Here is a 13268-nt window from a genome sequence, read left to right as displayed (position 1 = left end):
CTTGCAAGCCTCCCCCTTTTTCCTCCAAACATAACGATGGTCATTACAGCCAAACAGTTCATTTTTTTTTCATCAGACCAGAGGACATTTCTCCAAAAAGTACAATCTTTGTCCTCATGTGCAGTTGCAAACCGTAGTCTGGCATATTTATGGTGGTTTTGGAGCAGTGGCTTCTTCCTTGCTGAGCGGCCTTTCAGGTTATGTTGATATAGAACTCGTTTTACTGTGGATACAGATACTTTTGTACCTGTTTCCTCCAGCATCTCCACAAGGTCCTTTGCTGTTGTTCTGGGATTGATTTACACTTTTCGCACCAAAGTACTTTCATCTCTAGGAGACAGAACGCGCCTGAGCGGTATGACGCCTGCATGGTCCCATGGTGTTTAGAGTTGTGTACTATTGTTTGTACAGATGAACATGGTACTTTCAGGCATTTGGAAATTCCTCCCAAGGATGAACCAGACTTGTGGAGGTATGCAATTGTTTTTCTGGGGTCTGGACTGATTTCTTTTGATTTTTCCATGATGTCAAGCAAAGAGGCGCAGAGTTTGAAGGTAGACCTTGAAATACATCCACAGGTACACCTCCAACTGACTCAAATGATGTCAATGAGCCTATCAGAAGCTTCTAAAGCCATGACGACATTTTGACGCATTGATGATAGTGGGGATTTGCCACAGGGTTGGGAAGTATCAGCATCTGAGTGACCGATAACTCAACTTGGAGATCAGCCTCGACGAGGGGGCCAAATACGCTGCAGTCTGGACAGAAGTGTACAAATATGCTTGTGGAGTGCCACACCTGTCAATCGTTATTGGTGAATGAGTACCCTTACGTGAGTTTACCATGTACTCTGTTACCTCACTCTCTGTAATGGAAGGACGTTTTTGTTCTGTTTTCATCTCTAGTATTCATTTCCAACAGACAACTTCTTTTCGTTGATATTTCACCGTGTTCAGAGATAGCACATCAGAACCGTAGCACAACATGTCTGCCACTATATAGACATGATGATAGGAGGACGGGCTCATTGGAATGTCTGGAATGGAATAAATTGAATCGTATCAAACATATGGAAACCACATGTTTGACTCGGTTCCTTTAATTCCATTCCAGACATTACAATGAGCCCGTCCTCCTATAGCTCCTCCCACCAGCCTCCACTGATAGCCAACAGACAGGACTGCAACATTTGAAGGTAATTAGATTCATTTTATTAGCCACATACAAGGTTCTAGGAAATTGTCTTGGTATCACTTAAAATGTCTATGTTGTAAATGAAAAACATTTACAATACACGTGTGTACAACAAAACTGAAGTCATTGAATTGATGGAATGGGTCATTACTGTTAGCTGAAGTGATGGAAGGTGTAAAGTAATGCATCATTACTGTTAACTGAAGTGATGGACGGTGCTGCAGTGTGTGTGTGTTTGGCCACTAGAGGCCTAACATCACATCTAACTGATCGGAAAGATGGAACACGCTACTGATGATGATAGGTCTCTCTCTACAGCTAAGCTCAGTAGCAGTCAGATCACTCTCTCTCTGTGTGTGTGTGTGTGTGTGTGCGCGTGTGTGTGTGTGTGTGTGTGTGTGTGTGTGTGTGTGTGTGTGTGTGTGTGTGTGTGTGGTGTGTGTGTGTGGTGTGTGTGTGAGAGAGAGCGTGGGGGAGCTGAGCCACCTGCAGTCAAAGGAGCTGTTTCAGGGATGACCTTTCACCCCTAAACACTGACCTCTAAGCTCTGGAGTTACCACCCTCCCTTGCTCCTTCCCTCTCTCTATTTCCATCTCTATCTCTCTGAGATTTTATTATGGTTGGTTGCATCATTAATTCCTGTTGCTCTTACCATAAAACGTGTGTGTGTGTGTGTGTGTGTGTACAAGTAACTGACAAAAGAAAGGCAACACCAACATATAGTTTCTTAATAGGGCGTTGGGGCACCACGAGCCAGAACAGCTTCAATGCACCTTGGCATAGATTCTACATGTGTCTGGTGTTAAGTTCATGTTTTAAGTATCCCTATATTTCTGTTATTACGGGGCTATTATTCAGTCAAGAGTGCGCCTGCGCAGGGAGTCTTGTTGTTGATGGACCTAGCCTTGAGTGTAATGGCTACCTTATAGTGTGTTCATATAGTATAGTAAACCTAGTTAAACTGGAACCTTGTTGTTGTGTCATTTCGAGTTAACATTGGTAGCAGAGGATGCCTAATAACTACAATGTGCCACCTTGCTTCGACGAGAAGAGGTCGTACAAAAGTTGGAAAAATTAACTTGGAATCTGGACACGGGTTACTAATCTGGACGCGAAAAAGCAAGCACTTGTGGTGGTATTATCACTCGAGGGAAGAGAGAGAGATACAGCACTGGAAATATCCCTGGAGGATTTCAACAAGGATGATGGTATGGGAACTTTGATCAGAGCACTGGATTCTGGATTTCTTAAAGAAGCCTGTCTAGATGGCAGGGAGAAACAGTTGGCTTTGACTGCTTGTACTGTGCTGACAATCAATGAAGTCGGCACTAAAAATAATATTTGGTGAAAAGACGTCTGTCGCGCCAATAACAGATGGAATGCAAGTGAGTGACGCAGCATATTACACTGAGCAGCAGAGAAAAGGTGCCAACAAGTCACGTTCTCAAGACAACCAGAAGAGGGCGCCATTACCCGGCACAAATCCACTGGACAAATATGGAAGGAGATCAAAAATGTGCTATTTGTCAAAGCACTTACCATTGGGTTAAAGACTGTCCTCATAAAAATGAACAAGTTAAACTAACAGAGGAAAATGTAAACACAGACATAGAGCAGTGTAGCATTACACTGTTTTCAAATGAATCTGCTTCTGATACTGAGATTTTGATAGTTGAATCCTTAGGATCTGATGTGAGTGATACTGCATGCACACGGACAGTGTGTGGTGCAAAATGGCTTGATAGCTGTGTCAGTGAACTAAATACGAAAGAAGTACAACATATGATTGACACACCAAGCAACAGAGCTTTCACATTTGGAGATGGGAGAATTGTCCATTCTACCAAGGGAGTTAAGATACCAGCAAAAATGTGTCAGACTAAGTGTTACATTGAAACAGAGGTGGTCCCTACAGACATCCCCTTACTAAAAGCTTCCCCCAGGAAGGCAGAGGCTGTACTAGACGTAAAAAATGACTAGGCAGTGATGTTTAAACAACCAGTGACTCTTGAACTTACTACCTCAGTCCACTATTGTGTAAACATTTTAGACAAAGACATCACACAGAGTCCATGTAAAAATGAGATTCTGATGAACACAGAGCACATGGAGATTCTGACAGTCACAGAGAACATGGAGATTCTGACAGTCACAGAGAACATGGAGATTCTGACAGTCACAGAGCACATGGAGATTCTGACAGTCACAGAGAACATGGAGATTCTGACAGTCACAGAGAACATGGAGATTCTGACAGTCACAGAGAACATGAACACAAAAGAAAAACACAAAGTATTGTTCAAGCTTCACAAACAGTTTGGACATGCTACAGTTGACAGACTTCAGAAGTTACTCAGGAGTGCAGGGAATAATGATGATGAGAAGTACGAAACTGGAAACAAAGTGTACTACAAACGAGTTGACTATCAAGAGTGGAAAGGACCGGGAGTAGTCATTGGCCAAGATGGTGTGGTGATATTTGTGAGGCATGGAGGCATCATTGTCAGGGTGCATCACTCAATATTGCGGAAAGTAAATGATCAACAAGATAGAGGGGCTGTTGCTGAGAATCAGTCTCCTAATGAAAAAGGACACAGTAACATACACAAACCTACCAGATGTCGTATCCAATGATATGGACACTGAAACTGACACAGGAAATGGAGCAGACACCTTCAACCATGAAACAGGTAATACTGTTGAGCGTTCAAATGAGGAAAACATTCAACAACAGACACATGTGTTAAGAGAACCTGGTTGTTCCAGTCTGAAAACTGGACAAACTGTTAAATACATGGACAGAGAAAGTGGTATTCCACATACAGCAACCGTCATTGGACGAGCAGGAAAAGCCAAAGGAAAACACCAGAACTGTAACGTCCAAAGAGTGAATGGGTGTGGAGTCAGGCGCAGAGAGCCAAGGATACGGGAAAAAACACACTTTAATGTCCAACCAAAACATGTACAAATAGGTGACGCCGAAACACAGGCGTAATACACTCCACCTAAAATACACACTGGTATCTCGCCCTCTCCCCTGGCCGGTCCTGGCAAAATGACCGCAGAAACCTACCCACCTCCTGGTTCACTCTCTCCACCTGCCCATTACTCTCCGGGTGAAACCCCGAGTTCAGGCTGACCGAGACCCCCAGATGTTCCATAAACGCCCTCCACACTCGGGATGTAAACTGGGGACCCCGATCAGAAACGATGTCCTCGGGCACCCCGTAGTGCCAGAAGACATGGGTGAACAGAGCCTCCGCAGTCTGTAGGGCCGTAGGGAGTCCGGGCCACGGGATAAGACCACAGGACTTCGAGAACCAATCCACAACGACCAGGATCGTCGTGTTTCCCTGAGACGGGGGAAGATCAGTTAGAAAATCCACCGATAGATGGGACCACGGCCATTGTGGAACGGGGAGGGCTTGTAACTTCCCTCATGGCAAGTGCCTGGGAGCCTTACTCTGGGCGCACACCAAACATGAGGAGACATAGAATCCCTCACTAAGGTGGGCCACCAGTACTTCCCCCTAAGACCTCGCACTGTCCTCTAAATACCCGGGTGACCTGACGAGGGTAGACTATGAGCCCACCGAATCAATTGATCACGAACAGTGTACCTACGACCCTCGGGGCACTGTGGAGGTGCAGGTTTCTCCCTTAGCACCCGCTCGATGTCCACCTCCCATTCTACCGGTGCTACCAGTCTAGTCACCGGAATGATGGGAGTAGGATCGATGGACCGGTCCTCAGTGTCGTAGAGGCGGGACAGCACGTCGACCTTAGTGTTGAGGGAACCTGGTCGATACGAGATCGTAAATCTAAATCTGGTGAAATATATGGCCCACCTTGCCTGACGAGGATTCAGTATCCTAGCTGCTCGGGTATACTCCAGGTTACGGTGGTCAGTCCAGATGAGGAAAGGGTGCTTAGCCCCCTCAAGCCAGTGTCTCCCCACCTTCAGGGCCTTAACCACAGCCAACAACTCCCTGTCCCCCACATCATAGTTTTGCTCCACCAGCCCGAGCTTCTTCGAAAAAAAAGCACAGGGGCAGAGCTTCGGTGGCGTACCCGAGCACTGTGAGAGCACGGCTCCAACCCCGGCCTCGGATGCATCCACCTCTACTATGAACGCCAAAGAAGGGTCCGGATGCGTCAACACTGGCGCGTCGGTGAACAGCGCTTTCAAACGACGGAAAGCTCCGTCCACCTCTGCTGACCACTGCAAACTCACCGCCCCCCCCCCCCTTCAGCAGTGAGGTAATAGGAGCCGCTACCTGGCCAAAACCCCGGATAAACCTCCGGTAGTATTTGGCAAACCCTAAGAACCGCTGCACCTCTTTTACCGTGGTCGGAGTCGGCCAATTACACACGGCCTTGACGCAGTCACACTCCATCACCACCCCCGAGTTGGAAATGAGATAACCCAGGAAGGAAACGGCTCGTTTGGAAAACTCACATTTCTCCACCTTCACGTACAGGTCGTGCTCCAGCAGTCGCCCTAGAACCTTGCGCACCAGAGACACATGTGCAGCGCGCGTGGCGGAGTAGATCAAGATATTGTCAATATACACCACCACACCCTGTCCGTGCAGGTCTCTGAGAATCTCGTCGACGAAGGATTGAAAGATGGCTGGAGCATTCTTTAACCCGTACGGCATGACGAGGTACTCATAATGGCCAGATGTGGTACTAAATGCGGTTTTCCACTCATCTCCCTCCCGAATACGCACCAGATTATACGCGCTCCTGAGGTCCAGTTTTGTGAAGAACCGCGCCCCGTGAAATGATTTAGCCCTCGATAATCAATGCACGGACGCAAACCACCCTCCTTTTTCTTCACAAAAAAGAAACTCGAGGAGACGGGTGACATGGAGGGCCGAATGTACCCCTGTCCTAGAGCTTCCGTCTCCATAGCCAACGTCTCCTCCTGGGACAAAGGATACACGTGACTCCTGGGCAATGCAGCGTTTACCTGGAGGTTTATCACGCAATCCCTTGTCGATGAGGTGGTAATTGGGTCGCCTTCTTTTTACTGAAGGCGATAGCCAACTCGGCATACTCAGCGGGAATGCGCACGGTGGAAACCTGGTCTGCACTCTCCACCGTTTTCGCACCAATGGAAACTCCTACACACCTGCCTGAACACTCATCAGACCACCCCTGGAGAGCTCCCTGTCTCCACGAAATCATAGGATTGTGAATAGCCAGCCAGGGAATCCTCAGCACCACCGGAAACGCAGGTGAATCGATGAGGAACAGACTAATCCGCTCCTTATGATCCCCCCGCGTAATCATCTCCAGAGGAATCGTGGCCTCCCTGACCAGCCCTGACCCTAACGGTCGACTATCTAAGGAGTGCACGGGGAAGGGGGGGTCTACCTTTACTAACGGAATCCTCAACCTCTGGGCGAGTCCGCGATCTATAAAGTTCCCAGCTGCGCCTGAATCGACTAGCGCCTTATGTTGAAGAGAAGGAGAAAACTTAAGGAGACAAATTAATAAAAACATGTGACCAACAGGAAGCTCGGGGTGAGTGTGGTGCTGACTCACCTGGGGTGACCGAGGAGTGTTCTGCCTGCCCTCTTGACTGCCAGATGGACTCCTCCAGCGCCGACCGGAAGTGTGCCCTCTCCGGCCACAGCTGGTACAGGAGGAGCCTCCTCCGCTGGTCTCCCTAGATGCAGTCCCCCCTAGCTCCATAGGTATAGGAGCGGGAGGGCCAGGAGGTGGAACAGACAGGACCCTTTCAGAACGTCCGCGAGCAGCCAGCAGATGGTCTAGCCGGATCGACATGTCTATGAGCTCGTCCAGGCTGAGCGTAGTGTCCCGACAAGCCAGCTCCCTGCGGACGTCCTCTCTCAGGCTACACCTGTAATGGTCTATCAGGGCTCTGTCGTTCCACCCCTCTCCAGCGGCCAAGGTCCGGAATTCCAGCGCGAAGTCCTGCACGCTCCTCGTCCCCTGCCTGAGATGGAACAATTTCTCACCCGCCGCTCGGCCCTCCGGAAGGTTATCGAACATGGCCCGGAAACGGCGGGTGAACTCCAGGTAGTGGCCCCTCGCTGAGTCGGGCCCGTTCCAGACGGCATTGGCCCACTCCAAGGCTCTACCCATCAGGCAAGAGACGAGGACACTCACGCTCTCCTCGTCTGTTTGCCAATGACCATCTGGATGACCCAGAGGAATGGGAGAAGGTCATGTTGTCTGATGAGACAAAAATAGAGCTTTTTGGACTAAACTCCACTCGCCATGTTTGGAGGAAGAAGAAGGATGAGTACAACCCCAAGAACACCATCCCAACCGTGAAGCATGGAGGTGGAAACATCATTCTTTGTGGATGCTTTCCTGCAAAGGGGACAGGACGACTGCACCATATTGAGGGGAGAATGGATGGGGTAATGTATCGCGTGATCTTGGCCAACATCCTCCTTCCCTCAGTAAGAGCATTGAAGATGGGTCGTGGCTGGGTCTTCCAGCATGACAACGACCCGAAACACACAGCCAGGGCAACTAAGGATTGGCTCCGTAAGAAGCATCTCAAGGTCCTGGAGTGGCCTAGCCTGTCTCCAGACCTGAAACCAATAGAAAATCTTTGGAGGGAGCTGAAAGTCCGTATTGCCCAGCGACAGCCCCGAAACCTGAAGGATCTGGAGAAGGTCTGTATGGAGGAGTGGGCCAAAATCCCTGCTGCAGTGTGTGCAAACCTGGTCAAGAACTACAGGAAACATATGATCTCTGTAATTGCAAACAAAGGTTTCTGTACCAAATATTAAGTTCTGCTTTTCTGATGTATCAAATACTTATGTCATGCAATAAAATGCTAATTAATTACTTAAAAATCATTCAATGTTATTTTCTGGATATTTGTTTTAGATTCTGTCTCTCACAGTTGAAGTGTACCTATGATAAAAAATTACAGACCTCTATATGCTTTGTAAGTAGGAAAACCTGCAAAATCGGCAGTGTATCAAATACTTGTTCTCCCCACTGTATATGGTGGGGTCAGAAATGATTGACATGAAAATAGAGGTCTTTGGCCAGGCACACCAGTGGTGAGTTTGGCATCTAAATGAGAAGTCATAAGCAGAACCCCAAACCTACTGTAAAGTATGGTGGTGGATCTGATGTTATGGGGCTATTTTGCTTCCACTGGTCCTTGGGGCCCTTGTTAACTTCTTCTATCTTTTACCAGATCTATTCTGTTATAATCTCCTACATTCCTTTACATTTCCACAAACTTCAAAGTGTTTCCTTTCAAATGTTACCAAGAATATGCATATCCTTGCTTCAGGTCCTGAGCTACAGGCAGTTAGATTTGGCTATGTCATTTATTAGGAACATTGAAAGAAAGGGGTGGATCCTTAAGAGGTCAAGGTCATTGGCATCATGAACTTTACCCAGTAGGCCTACCAGGATATTTTAGCCAAGAACCTGATTGCCTCTGCCAGGTTACTGAAACTTAGCCACAAGTGGATCTTCCAGCAAGACAACAACCACAAGCATACATCAAATTCCACAAAGAAATGGTTAATTGGCCACAAATCAACATTTTACTATGGCCATCTCAGTCTCCGGACTTAAACCCATTAAAAACCTCTAGTTTGAATTGAAGAGGGCAGTCAATAAGCACAGATTAAGAATATCAAGGATGTGGAATGATTTGTTATGAAGGAATGGTCTAAAATTCCTCCCAATGTGTTCTCCAACTCCTCAAACATTTTAGAAGAAGGCTCAGTGTCGTTCTCCTCTTACGGTGAGATATTGAAAACAGGTGTGTCAATCATTTTGACTCCTACCTTTTTGAAAAAAACAACTATTACTTGTTAAACAAAATCTCTTTCTCTGAGCAATTGTATTAGTATAAAACAATATAATTTCCCAATTTTTATAAGCTTACAATATAGTCATTATTGCTAATATTTATTAAGGGTGTCTAAATTCAGACCCCACTGTATATACAGTGAGCTCCAAAAGTATTGGGACAGTGACACATTTGCGAGAGAGAGGGGTAAGGAGAGAGAGAGGGGTAAGGAGAGAGAGATGGGTAAAGAGAGAGAGAGAGAGAGAGAGAGAGAGAGAGAGAGAGAGAGAGAGAGAGAGAGAGAGAGAGAGAGAGAGAGAGAGAGAGAGAGAGAGAGAGAGAGAGAGAGAGAGAGAGAGAGAGAGAGAGAGAAACGGAGAGGGAGAGCGGGAGAGAGAGATCAGGTGAGAGGAAGAGAAAGAGTGAAAGATTCAGTGCTGTTCCGAGGCCTGATGTTCAATCTCTGATGTTCATGATAAAATAGTTTGAGATGTTTTGGGAATGGTAAGGGAGTGGCTATAGGTGAAGAGGGCCATTCACCTAACACACATACAAAAACACACACACTGGCCAGGCCCTAGGTGAGAGGGCTGTTATATAACGCTGGGACTGTTGTATCAGACATCACAGGACAAGAGAACAGAGATATCAAAGAGAGGGAGAGAGGCGCGCATTTGCGTGTTAGTGTGTGTATATGTAAGGGAAGTGTGACATGGTGTAGAGATCTCCTGGTGTCGGTGTTTACAGTTCTCACCACTGTTCTGTGTCAGTTATCAGCATGTTGCAACCTTGAACTGAACGTTTTCACTTAGATTCTCAACACTGTTGCACACTGTGACTAACGCCTGGTGAGTCTGAGGTTGTGTCTGAAAAGGTCTATTCCCTGTATAGTGCATTATGGGCCATGGTCGAAAGTAGTGCACTATAAAGGAAATAGGGTGCAAGTTAGGACACAAGCTCAGACTGAGATCTATATGTTGAGACCTCCCTCCCTCCCTCTCTCTCTCTCTCTCTCTCTCTCTCTCTCTCTCTCTCTCTCTCTCTCTCTCTCTCTCTCTCTCTCTCTCTCTCTCTCTCTCTCTCTCTCTCTCTCTCTCTCTCTCTCTCTCTCTCTCTCTCTCTCTCTCTCTCTCTCTCTCTCTCTCTCTCTCTCTCTCTATTTCCATTTCTCCCTGAGCTACCAGGAACACAGAAGGAATCCACCATGGAGAGGAGAGCAGGGAGGGATAGAAGGAGGGGGGATATTGTGTGGGTGAATGTTTTTGAGGAAAGTTCTTGAATTTGATGTTAAAAAAAGAAATAGCGAGGTATGGTGAGAGGGATGGGAGGGATGTTTTTTCTTTCCTCCTTTCATCTGCCTTTCACACAGAGAAGTAGGGGTCAGTTGCGCGTGTGTGTGTGTGTGTGTGTGTGTGTGTGTGTGTGTGTGTTTTGTATTGAAACAGTTGTAACAACAGGGGTGTTCATATAAGTAGTTATGTCACATAAGTACTGTTCTGGTTGAATTCCTCACAAGCCCTTTACACACCTCTCCGCAGCACTGTGTAGGTCAGTGTGTGTGTGTTTATGTGTGTTTGTGAGGGAGTGTGGGAGAAGGGAGGGAGGGAGGAACAGGGTGTTCTTATTGGAACCAGATGACGGGAATCACTGTTGGGATGAAGTACTGCACTAGGCTGATGATATTGTTCTATCTTGTCCTTTTGTCTTCCATTCACTCTATTCTATTCCCTTCTCCCCCCAGCAGGTGTTCTGTAAGGAATCTAAAGCTGGGCACACAATTCCAAACTGCTGGAATGCTTTCACAATTAAATTGATTACATAAAGATTAGGACGTCGTACGAACATGAAGTTCATTTGTAATCGGTATTGGTTTAACTGAAAATAAACGAATCAGTAGAATGACGGGGAAACAGCATTGTTTTTCTTATTAGTCAAGGTCTCCTTGATAACCATTATCCACATTTTACTATAAACTGACCACACTGATCAACACATTGTTAGGAGAGGGAGTCATGGGGTGTCTGTGTGTGGTGGTATTGAGAAGTATTTATCTACCTAGACTAGTTCTGACTGCTTCAGATGAAGCGGATCTGTGTGTGTGTGTGTGTCTGTGTGTGTCTGTGTGTGTGTATGTGTGTGTGTGTGTGTGTGTGTGTGTGTGTGTGTGTGTGTGTGTGTGTGTGTATATGTGTGTGTGTGTATATGTGTGTGTGTGTGTGTGTGTGTGTGTGCGTGTGTGTGTGTGTGTGTGTGTAATGTGGTGCATATGTTCCGTGGTCCTGTGTGTTTGTAGAGCCAGGGTGGTAGGAGTTATGAAAACAACATTACCCAGGATACACCTCTCTCGGGTCATAGGTCGAACCCTTGGGGGATTGTGGGAAGGCCTGACTACGGTGGAGAGCGGATCTAGGAGAGGAGAAGTGTGTGTGTGTTTGTGTATGATGAACCTGACTTAAGACGGGAAGATGTGTTTGTGAGTGATGTCATAGCAACCGTAACTTTAATATTGCAGATAGATTGTGGCTTCTATCAATGTAATTGTCTGTATCATTTCCAATCCCGCATATATTTTTTGAGTAAATAAACTCAGCAAAAAAAAAAATGTCCCTTTTTCAGGACCCTGTCTTTCAAAGATCATTTGTAAAAATCCACAAAACTTCACAGATATTCATTGTAACGGGTTTTCACACTGTTTCCAATGCTTGTTCAATGAACAAGGAACAATTAATGAACATGCGCCTATGGAACAGTCGTTAAGACACCTACAGCTTATAGATAGTAGTCAATTAAGGTCACAGTTTGGAAACTTAGGACACTAAAGAGGCATTTCTACTGACTCTGAAAAACACCAAAAGAAAGATGCCCAGGGTCCCTGCTCATCTGCGTGAACGTACCTTAGGCATGCTGCAAGGAGGCATGAGGACTGCAGATGTGGCCAGGGCAATGAATTGCAATGTACTGTGAGACGCCTAAGACAGCGCTACAGGGAGACAGGACGGATAGCTGATCGTCCTCGCAGTGGCAGACCACGTGTAACAACACCTGCACAGGATCGGTACATCCGAACATCACACCTGCGGGACAGTTACAGGATGGCAACAACAACTGCCCGAGTTACACCAGGAATGCACAATCTCTCCATCAGTGCTCAGACTGTCCGCAATAGGCTGAGAGAGGCTGGACTGAGGGCTTGTAGGCCTGTTGTAAGGCCGGTTTTCATCAGTCATCACTATGGGCACAAACCCACCGTCGCTGGACCAGACAGGACTGGCAAAAAGTGCTCTTCACTGACGAGTCGCGGTTTTGTCTCACCAGGGGTGATAGTCAGATTCACCTTTATCTACGAAGGAATGAGCGTTACACCAAGTCCTGTACTTTGGAGGTGGAGAGTCCGTCATGGTCTGGGGCGGTGTGTCACAGTATCATCGGACTGAGCTTGTTGTCATTGCAAGCAATCTCAACGCTGTGCATTACAGGGAAGACATCCTCCTCCCTCATGTGGTACCCTTCCTTCAGGCTCATCCTGACATGACCCTCCCGCATGACAATGCCACCAGCCATACTGCTCGTCTGTGTGTGATTTCCTGCAAGACAGGAATGTCAGTGTTCTGCCATGGCCAGAAAAGAGCCCGGCTCTCAATCCCATTGAGCACGTCTGGGACCTGTTGGATCAAAGGTTGAGGGCTAGGGCCATTCCCCCCAGAAATGTCCGGGAACTTGCAGGTACCTTGGTGGAAGAGCGGGGTAACATCTCACAGCAAGAACGGGCAAATCTGGTGTAGTCCATGAGGAGGAGATGCACTGCAGTACTTAATGCAGCTGGTGGCCACACCAGATACTGACTTTTACTTTTGATTTTGACCCCCCTTTGTTCAGGGACACATTATTCAATTTCTGTTAGTCACATGTCTGTGTAACTTGTTCAGTTTATGTCTCAGTTGTTGAATCTTGTTATGTTCATACAAATATTTACACATGTTAAGTTTGCTGAAAATAAATGCAGTTGACAGTGAGAGCACTTTTCTTTTTTTGCAGGATTTACATACACTACCGTTCCAAAGTTTGGGGTCACTTAGAAATGTCCTTGTTTTTGAAAGAAAAGCACATTTTTTGTTCATTAAAATGACATCAAATTGATCAGAAATACAGTGTAGACATTGTTAATGTTGTAAATGACTATCGAAACGGCTGATTTTTTAAATGAAATATCTACATAGGCGTACAGAGGCCCATTATCAGCAACCATCACTCCTGTGTTCAATTGGCA

This window comes from Oncorhynchus mykiss, chromosome 18 (assembly GCF_057628025.1).
Source record: "Oncorhynchus mykiss isolate SJ-2025 chromosome 18, ASM5762802v1, whole genome shotgun sequence".
Lineage (NCBI taxonomy): Eukaryota > Metazoa > Chordata > Actinopteri > Salmoniformes > Salmonidae > Oncorhynchus > Oncorhynchus mykiss.
The sequence above is the reverse complement of the archived record's forward strand: the minus strand, read 5'-3'. Positions refer to the sequence as shown.